At 34.5% G+C, this 13,547-nt stretch overlaps 2 long non-coding RNA genes across 2 annotated transcripts; one reads left to right on the top strand and one right to left on the bottom strand.

Annotated features, from left to right (window-relative positions):
• Positions 1 to 7,705: 7,705 nt before the first annotated feature.
• Positions 7,706 to 8,444, bottom strand: LOC133202202 (uncharacterized). Its single transcript, XR_009723217.1, has 3 exons — positions 8,233 to 8,444; positions 7,953 to 8,079; positions 7,706 to 7,838 (listed from the first exon to the last, which is right to left on the bottom strand). It is a non-coding gene; the product is annotated as an uncharacterized LOC133202202 (long non-coding RNA).
• A 1,635-nt stretch (positions 8,445 to 10,079) lies between these two features.
• Positions 10,080 to 12,663, top strand: LOC133202201 (uncharacterized). The gene is made up of 5 exons (XR_009723216.1): positions 10,080 to 10,300; positions 10,694 to 10,781; positions 11,013 to 11,126; positions 11,282 to 11,435; positions 12,340 to 12,663. It is a non-coding gene; the product is annotated as an uncharacterized LOC133202201 (long non-coding RNA).
• The last annotated feature ends 884 nt before the right edge of the window (positions 12,664 to 13,547 follow it).

Raw genomic sequence — 13,547 nt, 5'->3', positions numbered from 1 at the left:
ATCCAAAAACCGTTATGGTTGGTTTTATTTTATGAGTAAAATTAAAATCATTCCACATTTTATTTACGGACCGGTTTCGGTTTTTATCAGATGAAAGTGTACGTCATGTTTGACGTCACTTCTGCAGCAGAAGAGTTGGGTGTTGAAAAAAGTAAGTGATTTCGGATACGTTTTAAAAGACTTTTTAAAGGCCAGTTCATTGTGTTTAGATCATTTCATTACGGTAACAGATCCGTATAAACTTTCTAGTACTCTCATCACTTGTATATAATTGTTAAATTAATGCAGTTCGTAAAAAGCCGATAAACCTAGTGTAGCAATGCCCAAGCAAGGGGGAGATAACTTTCCACATTTCCTCAGCCTCGTTTTGATTCCGTATCAGAAAAGAGCTTGAAAAGTACGGCTTCAGAAACTACTTTCCCTCGTGTTTTCAAACGTTTTGATGACATTTCTATGAAGTTTGAGATGCCCCCTAGAATTACCAACCCTGAATGTTTGAAGTATGGCGCAATTAGACGTTTTAAAGATAGATTGAAAAATTAAACTATCTCTAATTTTCATATACGGACGAGTAATTTGTCAAAACATGCATTAATAGCTTCCTCAGGTATTCCACTATAAATGCATATCACATGCAGGCAAGTATTCAACCGTTCTTGTTCGCCACACGAATTTTCCAAGGCATACTGTAGCTAAAATCGGCTCATTCATATCCAATATGGCAGCCAACACGTGTGTAGAAAAAAATGTAAACAATTCAAATTGAATGTCTGACGTCTGTTTACTTCATGTCGAACAATGTTAAGGTGATACAATTTTAAATTCATGTTTTTGCACTGTGTCCTTAAACAACTGAAGTATTTTATCAATAGCTCGTATCAAAAGCTATTTCATATGCGAAGGCGAAAATAGGGTGCATCTCAAAGTTAACAGGAATAAATTTCAAGATTGACTTACTTTGATGAAGAAAACAATGAAAGTCAAATAAAAACATAATCTATAACCATAATTTAACTTTTATTGATAGGTTCATTACTGGAAATGACAATATGTCATGTGCATAATGACACATAAGCCACTGTATATTAATGTAGTATAAATACGTTTATTTATATCGGGTTCGGGGTTTGGTCTGTGGTCTATGTGATTACAGATCACCTATTTTTAGTGCCTTTCCTTTATCCGACACTGAAGAGTGCAGACGTATCTCCGTCCTGTCCGGTGTTTTCGGGTTTGAGGCCATCTTACCCTTGGTAAGAATAATTGTACAAATTATATAGAATTATACAACATTGGCGACGAGGATAAACTGGTTATATATATTTTTTTTTTCTGATCAAGTGAAATTTACTTTGTTTACCGTAGTCACTGAGCGTTTGGCGCCAAATTCAAAACAAAACACAATTCGATTTATTATTTTTCTTTACTGAATATTTGGTTTCACAATTTATTTCATTTTACAATCACTGGTTGTTTACACAACTAGTTTCCTTTTCCTTGGTGGTATTTTTTTTTCCCCTTTGATAAATTACCGATTTCACAATGGCTCCAATCAACATGCAAACAGCTTCTGAATTTGAAATGTCAAAGATCCTAGATCATCGCACCATTACTGATATAATAGGGGTTAGGAAAAGATACGAGTTAAATGCAAATATCCTTGGTAAATATACAGATGTACCAGAAAAACAATGGAAAAAATGGGAAGAAAATCAAATAGTTTCCTTTGGGGGAGCTACTAGCTTACAGTCAGATTTGTTCTATGATATGAGAGATCTTGATACTAGCATGAGAGAGTTGAATGTGAAATTAGAGAGACAGGAAGAGGAATTGCAAGCTGAGAGAGAGAGAAGAAAGAAAGCAGAGTTTGCATTAGAACAAGAAGCCCAACAGAGAAAATGGTTAAGTGCAATGCCAGCAGATAGCATATACACAAGAAAACCATATGACAGAAAACAATCAGAAACAAAACAGAAAAAGCAAAATACATGATACAAAAGACACACATATTCACTCAAAATCAAACATGTTTGACAACACATATGATGAAAACACAAGAGGTAGGAAATATCATAGAAAAACAAGGTATCAATCCTCCTCCTCCTCCTCATCTTCACGGTCATCATCATCTTCCTCCTCCAGCAGTGACTCTGACTATGACAGACACCATCACCGACGCAGACACAGACAAAAAAGTCGCAGTCCAACGTCAAAATTACAAACATTTAGTGGTGACGGAAAAATCAGTTGGGATACATTCATCACACAATTTGAAAGGGTAGCTGACAGGCATGATTGGGGAAAAAAGAAGCGTACTGACAAATTGTTTAGTAGCTTAGATGGACAAGCTTTAGAATATGTCTGTAAGCTTAACCTAGACAGTTACAAAAAGATCAAAAAGGAAATGAGCAGGAGATTCAATACCAAAGAGAACCCTATCTCAGCTAGACGCAAGCTGCAGTACATGAAACAACATGAGGATGAATCACTCCAACAGTTTGCACAAAGAGTTCACTTCATCACCATTGATGGTTACAAAGAATCAGGCAAGAAAGCAGTCAACCAAATTTCAACAGAAAATTTCCTTAGAGGGTGCAGAGATAAAGAAGCTGCTAGGACAGTTATGGAAAAGAATCCCAAAGACATCCATGAAGCTCTAGACCTTATGAGGACTTCAATTGCTAACCAGCAAGCTGTCTATGGTGCTAGCAAGTCCTATTATCACAGACAAGTTTCATTTGAACCATCAACAATGCAACAAACCAAAAAGTTAGAACAAATGGAAGACAAAATTTCAAAACTTACAGATATGGTCTTCAGTATTAAGCAAACATTAGATGACAAATTTTCCAATGGTGGGGTTCTAAGAAATGCACCAAGATTTCAATCTAGGTCAAGGTCAAACAGTCCCATAAATTATGGTCAACCCTTCAGATCCAACAGTCCATTCAAAAGCACTCAAAATTCAACAATACAGAACAAGTCAAATCAAACATTTAGCAACTCTAGATCTCCATCTCCCTTCAAGTTTAAATACAGAACACCAAGTCCATATAGGTCTACTCCAACAATATCACAATCCTCAGCTAACTCCCCAATTCCTTCAGAAAATTTAAACTCCAGGTAACCAGTCTAGCTGACCGTAGTCTGGTTAATGAAGAAAAAGGTCAGAATCTTCAAGTCAATGTCAATGAAAATTCAAAAGGTTTGACTCTGGAGATTCCTTTTGTTGTCCATGGCCATCAAACAACAGCAGTTGTTGACACAGCAGCTATGATGACCTTGGTCAATAAAGGTATTTTCCCGGGTGAAAACAATTCCACTCTAACATCACAAAACATTACACTCAAAGGTTTAGGTGGACATGAAATAACAGGGCAACTGTACAAAAATGTCTCGTGTCAGATAGGATCTCAATCATATTCTATTGATATGTGTGCAGTTGACATGAAAGATACAGTAATTTTGGGGTTAGACTTTTTAGAGGCCAACCATTGTGTCATTGACCTCAGGAAAAATGTTTTAGAAATTGGCAAGCAAACAATAACAGCAAATACAAAGAACATACAAGGTGAACAAATCAAGGTTGCAAGGGTAACTGTTCAAAGTAGATCTATCATACCAGCAAATTCAGTGGGGTTTGTAAATTGTTCTCTAAGTAGGCCCCTTGACACCAATTTCATAGTAGAACCCTTTAGTTCCCCAGAATTTTTGTGTTCTTCAGTTCTTGGTAAAGGTGAGACTCTGAAAGTGAAGGTTGTCAATGACTCAAACAAAACTGTGAAATTAAAAGTAGGTCAACACATTGGAAATGCAGAGTCAGTCGAAATTGTAACAAATGAAATAGATCTTCAACCTGTCATTAAAAGAACATCCATTGACAATAGCACACCCACAAATCTTGCACTACCTATTCATATTCAAGATCTCTTTGATAGGTCAAGTGTAGGATTAGATCAAGAGCAGGTCAAAAAGTTAGGTTGTTTGTTACAAGAATATTCAGACATATTTTCCACAGGGGAATTAGATCTAGGGTGTCTAAAAGGTGTAAAACACAGTATTGATACAGGAAATGCTCCTCCTGTAAAACAAAAGTTCAGAACACCTCTAGGGTTTCAAGATAAAGAAAAAGAGCACTTACAGAAATTATTAGATGCAGGAGTCATTACCCCATCTTCTTCTGAGTGGGCATCTGCTCCAGTTTTAATCAAGAAAAAAGATGGTAGTGTCAGATATTGCGTAGATTTTAGAGATCTAAATGCTAGGACTGTTAAAGATTGCTATCCACTACCCCTTATTTCTGACTGTATGGATGTTCTGTATGGCACCAAATTCTTTAGTGCTTTGGATTTAGCCATGGGCTATTATCAAATTGAAATTGAGGAAAATAGCAAACAGAAAACAGCTTTTTTGACTAAATATGGCCTCTTTGAACACCAAAGAATGGCTTTCGGGTTGTGTAATGCCCCCGCAACCTTTCAAAGGGCAATGGGACTAGTCTTGAGAGGTATGACTTGGGAAGAACTTTTAGTTTACCTAGATGACATCATAGTCTTAGGCAAAAATTTCTCTGAATCATTAGAAAACCTCCGAAAAGCATTTGAAAGATTTAGAAAATACAACCTAAAATTAAAACCAAATAAATGCACTCTATTCAGACAAGAAGTAGAATTTTTGGGTAGAATAATCAATTCTGAAGGTGTACACATTTCCCCAGATAAAATTAAAACAATTAGTGAGTGGCCCACCCCTCAAGACAAAACCCAACTCCAGGCTTTCTTAGGGTTTGTTAATTACCACAGAGACCACATTAAGAATTTTGCAAAATTAGCAATACCCTTATATGATTTACTTCAAAAGAATGCTAAATTCAACTGGACCCAAGATCACCAGAATGCTATGAATGACTTGAAAACTGCTTTGACCAGTCCAGAATGTCTCAAATTCCCAACTCCAGATGGTACATTTTTACTGGACACCGATGCCTCCCATCATTCCATTGGGGCAGTCCTATACCAAATCAATGATGGTAAGGAAGAGGTCATCAGTTATGCCAGTCACACATTACTGAAAGAACAACGTAGATACTGTACCACAAGGAAAGAGTTACTTGCTGTGGTTAAGTTCTGTCGGCATTTCAGACATTACCTCATTGGTAGGCCATTTATCATCAGAACAGATCACAACAGTCTCACATGGTTGATGAGGTTCAAACACATTGAAGGTCAACTGGCTAGATGGCTGGCGGAATTATCTTCTTATGACTTCCAGATCAAGCACAGATCAGGATCCTCTCATGTCAATGCTGATTCTTTGTCAAGGATTCCTGAAACGATTCCAGACTGTGACTGCTATGATGCTGGAAAGTCGCCTAACAGTCTTCCTTGTGGTGGATGTCATTATTGTACTAAAGCTCACAATCAATGGTCAAGATTTCAGCTGGATGTGGATGATGTGATTCCACTAAGTATTAAATCGGACAATCTCTCTTCACCAAAAATACTGTACACAACCTACCCACAAACACAGCAACAGCACATTCAGCCAACTCTTTGTAATTGGTCAGAAACAGTCACAGATCAAAATTTAGGTCAGCAACAAAAAGATGATGCAAACATAAGTCCCATTTTTCATTGGTTAGAAAAACATATAGAACCATCTGAATTTGAACTCAGACTAACCAGTCCTGAAACTAAGGCTCTTTGGTTATGTAGAGATAGACTTTTCATTCAAAATGGTGTATTGTTCTATGAATGGGTGAAGTGTCCTGACAGAATGGTTTGTATTGTAGTCCCCACATCTTTGAGACAAAAGGTACTTTCCCTGTCCCATGATACAAAATCTGCAGGTCATTTAGGGATAGAAAAAACTTTAGCAACATTGAAATCTTCTGCATTTTGGCCCAATATGACAACTGACTGTCACGATTATGTGAAATCCTGTTCTGTATGCAATACCAACAAAAAACCTACCAAAACTGCTAGGGCTTCTTTAAAAACATTTCATGCTGGTTATCCCATGGAAAGGGTTCATCTTGACATTCTTGGCCCTTTTCCCCCAAGCGAGGCTGGAAATATGTATATTTTGGTTATGGTAGATCAATTTTCAAAATGGATAGAAATAGTACCTATGCCAGATCAAAATGCAGAACAAATAGCAAAAATGTTTGTAGAACATTTCATTGTCAATTTTGGCTGTCCATTAGAAATATTTACAGACCAAGGTAGACAGTTTGAATCGAAATTGTTCAAATCACTATGTCAATCATTGGAAATAGCAAAGAAAAGAACTACTCCTTACCATCCTAGTTCTAATGGTCAAGTGGAAAGATATAACAGAACAATCGTTCAAATGATTCGCTGTTTCGTGGAAAATAAAAACAGAGATTGGGATAAACATCTTCCTCTATTAGGCATGGCCCTGAGAGCAACAGTTCACAAACAAACCGGGTTTACTCCCAATAGGTTAATGTTAGGTAGGGAAGTCATCCGCCCACTCCATCTCATGTCGGGTACACAGGATCAGATCCTAAAGCCTTGTGAACCTTCTGTTTGGGTTCAGGAGTTGGAGAAACATCTGTCTGAAGCCCATGAAATTTGCAGGTCTCACATAAAATCCTCACAACTTAGGCAAAAGAAAAATTATGATTTAAGAGTTTTTGAAAATAGTTTTCAAACTGGGGATATAGTTCTATTAGCTAATTCGGCAAGCAAAGTGGGTCAATCAAGAAAATTAAAATCTCCATGGAAAGGGCCTTACTTAGTGGTTGATACAAACCCCCCATTGTACAAAATTCAAGACAAAAAAGGGGAACATGTGGTACATCATGACAGAATAAAACTTTGTAATAGCCCAGTTCCATTCAGCCTCAGACAGATGAGAAATCAATTATTTTCTGAAGACGAGCAGGGTGATGTCACTGGTGAATCCACTGAAACCCAGGTTACTGATGTGTCTGTTGGGGAAACTAGTGGCATCACTCCACCAGAGGTTTCTCCAGCTTCTGGACCTCCACCAGAGGTTTCTTCAGCTTTTGAACCCTATAAAACAGAAAATACATGTACTACAAGAACAAGAGGGGGGAGAATAGTCAAGGCCCCCAGATACTTGAAAGATTACTGTAAATAGATGATATTTGTGACTACATGTACTATTTTTATGCTTGATTAAATGTACATTTCAGAAAGCTCTTTTAAAACATCACTTGTAAATATTAATCTGATTGTTGAAAGAAGTTTACACTTCATCAACAATTTATCTTTGCATGGTGAGAAAGCTTACATTTTTTTCTTTTAGTTTAATTGAAACTCACTTGGATATTATTTCTTTAGCAATCATCTACTCAAAATGGCCTGTGCAGAGAGTCTCTATGACCTTAACTTTGAGGAAAGCAACTTCGTTCCTGATTACTCAGCTGACCCAAATGAAGACCAAGAGAACATTCCACCTACTACTGCAACATCCAAAAACAATAAGAGAAAATGTTCTTTATGTAGTTTCCATGCAGGAGTTATGAAGAGGCATGTCATATTAATGCATCTTCCTTGGTTTTTGTATCCCCTCACTGCATGTTGGCAATGTCAACAACAATTATCCACTTCATGTAAACTCTTTCATGAACACATAAATATTCATCCTCCAAATTCTACATATTTTGATAATCAGAAATTTTCAGAATGGTGCTTCCTCATACTAGGTTTTCTACATACTGTGGCACAGCTTTTGGAAATTCCGTTCAAAGATCTTTTGCCCTATATCCAACAGAACCAGCAGTTTCATCCACTCAAAAGTCCTGAACCACCTTTTTCTGATGTAGAGCTTCTCATCTTCGACCAATTCTGTAAAACAGTTGGAATTCTGAATCTACCAAATAACCTCACAATACACCCTCCAAATCATTTATTATCTTTACTACATTGGAAACTTATTAGTAATGTAATTAAAAATTTCACCTCTACTCAACGTTCACACCTTTGCTCTTCAACTTTACTGTGTGATATTTATGGACATCCTATTCTTCAAGTTCCATCCAGTCAAACAGTTCCACCAATTGCAGATTCCCACTTTCATCTTGATCAACTATGTAAAAGAAATAAAATACCAAATTTTCAAGCTTTGGCCAATCATTATAATGAAAATATTCATGATTTAGAAGCAGTCGTTGCTAATTATGTGTTCCCCAATAGCTGGAAACTTTGGAACAACCAAGTAAATTTTCAACCAAATATTTACCTTTCTTTTGGTATTCATCCACATCTTGTGCAGACCAACTGGCCTCAGTACTGGAAACCTTTACTTCATCTTGTGTCAGTCTCTTCTTGTGTCGCCATAGGGGAAGTAGGAATTGATTTAACTTCAAAATGTTCCATCCATCATCACTGTCAACATGAAAGCTGCAAACAAAGAATCAAACATAACCAAATTCAGTTCTTTCAAGAATGTGTTTCTTTGGCCAAAGTCACTGAAAAGCCTTTGATTATTCATTCAAGGGATTCATCTGATGGTGAAGCTGCAGATATCATTTTGAATATTCTGAAAGATCTGGATGCTTTGCACATTCCAATCTATAGACACTGCTTCACTGGGACTCTAGATGAACTCGAGAAATGGAAGACATCTCTAACAAATGTAAAATTTGGAATAACTTCAAAATTTGTATCATCTACAATAAGGAAAATTCCTCTCGACAAATTACTCCTTGAATCTGACAGTCCGTATCTTTCTACTCGTGGCCCCTGGTCTGTTTCCTCTGTAGCTAAACAAGCATCACGATACCTCAACATTCCTGCACATATTCTCATTCTTATCTGCAATCAAAATGCCAAAAATTTCTATAAGATTTAACTGTGTATATATTGTTTTTTATGCTGACATTTCATTTACATGTATGCACTCATTATGATGTTTACACATCTCGAGTGTAACGTGTAACATTATCATTCTTCATTTACCCATTTTTATCTTTAAAAAAAAAAACAAACAAACAAAAAAAAACAAACAAACGAAACTTAAAATCTCGAACTATTTTGGATGTTTACACATCTTTTCTGGTTCGTTAAAAAAAAAACAACTAAATATGTGCATCTATTTAATTGTTTTTTAAATGTAAATAATACTATACCTTGCCTTTCACTTCCACATGGCATGGTATGACAGGTATAACACATTGACGTTTTGTATACGTTGTTACACTCTTCTGTCCTTTCTTCGCAGAAGAGTTACAAAAACTTTAGATTAAACAAGTTGTACCTAAAATGACTCATTTTATATGTAAATACTTTTCCTACATGAACGGGGGGAATGTAGTATAAATACGTTTATTTATATCGGGTTCGGGGTTTGGTCTGTGGTCTATGTGATTACAGATCACCTATTTTTAGTGCCTTTCCTTTATCCGACACTGAAGAGTGCAGACGTATCTCCGTCCTGTCCGGTGTTTTCGGGTTTGAGGCCATCTTACCCTTGGTAAGAATAATTGTACAAATTATATAGAATTATACAACATTAATAAGGAAATCAAAGGAAGACAACTCTTGCATTTTACATCTCGTGTCAATATATTCTTCTGTGTTTCAACAACGGCACAAGAATATTGTGAAATTTAAGATAAAATTCAATAAATGGTACCTAGGTTATATTCTAAAAATATTTTGATCTTGCATTCCTGTATTATCTGCTTTTTATTGCCCAATGTACACTTTCTAATCATTTTCCTCAGAAAGATAGATAACTCTGGATGAATTCTGCATTTTTTAAACATTCATACAAGACTTAATTTTCACCCGATTTGAGAAATGATTGCTGATATGGAATCAGTGGGTCATACTTTACACAACAAATATAAAAAACTGACAATTATTTGAGTCCTTAAAAATTATTGGGCATTGCTACCTAGTGATCAATAAATTACTTATTGAATGAGTACGGTAATTTTGTTTGTTAACGACGAATGTTTAGGCCATTTAGCATCACTTATTTTTCAGATTTATTTCCCTTTTGTTAATAGCTACGCTTGATATTTATATTCGATATGAAAGTGAAAGTAGAAACTTTGTAAAGCAGTTAACATAAAATGTTTGTTGAGATCGTTATTCATTCGGTTCTTTCATCAAATGAATGAGAAACGTGTTTTAAATAATGTATTTAGGAACTGAGTTCAGTGTCACAGTGCTGTTTTTGTATTTTTTTTTTGTTCAAAGAACCCCAAAGCTGATTAGACTGACGATTGAACACAAAGCTGATTTGACTGACGATTTAAACCCAAAGCTGGTTTGGCAGACGATGCATGATCACAATGCAGGTAAAAATAAATAAATAAATACATTAATCATCACAGTATATATAAGTAATGACTTAAACATATATCAAAAACTAAATAAATCCAACTCTTTTTCTATAGAACAAATCCAGCACACTAATAAAATATATATACATGTATAAGTATGAAAACATATGAAAATATGTAAGTCATATATTATAGAACTTGCTGGCTATAAAAACTATGAAGAACTATAAAACTATACATTATCTTCTGGGGGATAATGACTTTTAGCTTAATCAGACATTCAAGGTACTATTACATGTGCATTGAAAGTACATTGTATACATTTTCATGTACTTTGGTTAATGATTTGGGGGTCTGCATCAAGCAGAAATGGATTATATATATTATATCTATTATTTTTTTATATAGATTAAAAATTTGCAGAGAGAATGTCAATTGGCTTAAAAAAAGATTTAACATCAACCCCTGGATTTCTTTTAAGGATACAGAAGTACAGGTATGATGAATATAAATGCTAGCTAACTACATGTATTTTGCAAGAATTGTGCATTTAAGTAGATGCACTGAGCATTTAAGTAGATGCACTGAGCATGTATGTCATGTTATATGAAACTAATAAAGTTTATAGTCAATATGTATAATAGTGAAGCATTTTTTCTTGAAGAATCTTAGTATGTGTTTGATGTATAGAAAAATAAGTGAAAAATGCATTGCTTTATTCATTCAGGAGATGCTCAGCAATCTGGCATAGAAGGCTGGCTGGACATGAAATGTTATGGGAGTTATGTCTAGCTTTGGATCCACTGAATTCACATATTACAGAAATCAGATCAGAGCAAAGGTGTGCACACATTTTATTTATATATGTTACATATCATCCTAAGAAGTATCAAAGTCTATTGCTAAATTGAATTACCTTGTCAAAACAAAATTTTGCACTGCATTCCATTTAAGCTATACATTGTGAATTGAATTGTTTAGAAAAAAATGTTTTAGCTGATGGGTAACAAAGAAGTTGATGTAGAGGGTCCCTCCATTAAGTCTCTACATAATTATCGATGAAAATGTTTCCTTCCTCCTACAATTATGCTAACAAATCCAGAGAGGGAATACTTCACACTGATGCTAGTATGATGCTAGTATGAAAACAGTAAGAGTCAACATTTTAAATTGTAAAAATATTGAAGTTAAACTTTAATGTTAAAATTTTGAGATATATATTTGTTTATTGGAAGGACATCTTTGCTAGTAAATATGATCAATGATACAATGATAGAAAATTAGTTCATGTTTGTTGGATGTCACAAACAATTTTTCCAATCATATTCATCTTTAGAATCACTTGAGCCTTCAGCTCAGATGAGCTAAAAACAAGTACTTTCATTTTAAATGAAAGTACTTGTTTTTAGCTCATCTGAGCCAAAGGCTCACGTGAAGTTTTCTGATCAAAATTGTCCATTGTCCATCATCATCGTTGTTGGCATAAACTTTTCACATTTATGTCTTCTTCTCCAGAACCACTGGACTAATTTCAACTGAACTTGGCAAAGAGGACCAATAGTAAGGTACCAGTAGGGGTTCAAAGTTCAATCTACAGATTATATAGGGTAAAGTCTTTAAAAATCTGCTTTTCAAGAACTACCACACTACAATTTGTGATATTATTTTGCAAACATCCCTATGCAGTGTTGTTTCAAGTTTGTTGAAACAATGACCACTAAACCACCAGTGGGGCCCCTGAAGGGTTGCAAAGTTTTACATAGTAATTTATACTTGTGTATAGGAAAAAATTAAGTCTTTTTAACAATTTCTACATTGCTACAATAGTGGGGCCTAAGGAGGGAATCTTGAGTAAATTTGATCAGTATGGAACAAATATCAAAAAAATACTTTTGCAATTTATTCCAGCACTTTTTTTGTATTGACACACATTTCACAAAAGCCACTTGTGTCAGAGTTAAGTGAGTTTGCCATTGTTTGCTCAGGTGAACAATGTGGTCCATGGACCTCTTGTTATTATTATTAATGCTAATTATTTTAAAAATAATTTTTAGAGATTATTCTGTGCCACAAACAAATTGTTCAGATAGGGGACATTGGTGGATTTGCATTTTGGGTACAGTTCAAAGAATTTTCAATATGATGATGGAAGATCAGAGGGAGAACAAATGGGAAAAGTTGACAGAGAAAGAAAAGAATTAGGAAATATCTGGAATAAATATGAATGAGAAGGATGTACTTAATTTTGTCAGACTTTGACATGCAAGGCTTTCTATTTATTTGTATACTGGAATATCATTTTGATTGTAAAATCTCATTCTAATGTATTCACATTTTATATTTCATGCTTTATGCATAAATACATAAACATTTTTATGAAAAACTATATATATATATATATATATATATATATATATATATATATCTTTGTTCAATCAAGACATCATCCTTTGTGATTTCATACTCATTTATGTGTTAAATATGCTGTAGGTACATGTAATCTGAATTACTTATGATTTGTCATAAATTTACAATAGAGATTACATATATTGACAAATGTTGTTGCAGATATTTCAATTTTGCTAAGGACACTTCCATGTCATATAGTATTTTTATACAAGTTCATGATCTAATTATTTTATTCATGGGTACATGTATACATGTTCATCTCCTTGATCATTTTGCTGAAATCCTTTCAAATAATTTGTACTCGTTTTAGAATATGTAAAATACATGTATCGACAAATGCTACTGACTTGTTTGTATACTTTCTTGTTTAAAGTGTGCACTGTGTGATATTAGTTATTTCTGTTGATGAAGATACTTTTGGAAAATTGTGCAAGCATTATCAAATATTTACAGGTATTTAATAGATCATTGGAATGTACTGAAATTTCATCTAAAGCAGAAATACCTGATTTTCAATGTGTACAAGTGTGTATTTCCTTTTGATAAATATGAAAAAAAAAACATAAATGTTTCATATGATATACATATGATGCCCATTTCATATGATTCTCATATGTAAATGACTTGAAACACACTAAAACTTTTCATGTGCAAATCATATGAAATTCTTTTCATATGATTCACATATGTGAATCATATGTGACTCATATGATTTGCTTCATATGATTCACATATGATGCCCTTTTTTTATGATTCTCATATGAAACCAATCATATGATTCACATATGATACACATATGTGGATCATATGTGGCAAAGTTGCCTGTGTAGGTAATGAGCAATCACTCTACACT

Source organism: Saccostrea echinata, unplaced genomic scaffold, assembly GCF_033153115.1.
Source record: "Saccostrea echinata isolate AGI-Se365-2 ecotype Australia unplaced genomic scaffold, CSIRO_AGI_Sech_v1 ptg000046l, whole genome shotgun sequence".
Taxonomy (NCBI): Eukaryota; Metazoa; Mollusca; class Bivalvia; order Ostreida; family Ostreidae; genus Saccostrea; species Saccostrea echinata.
Note: the sequence above shows the minus strand (reverse complement) of the source record. Positions and strands in the feature narration are given on the sequence as shown.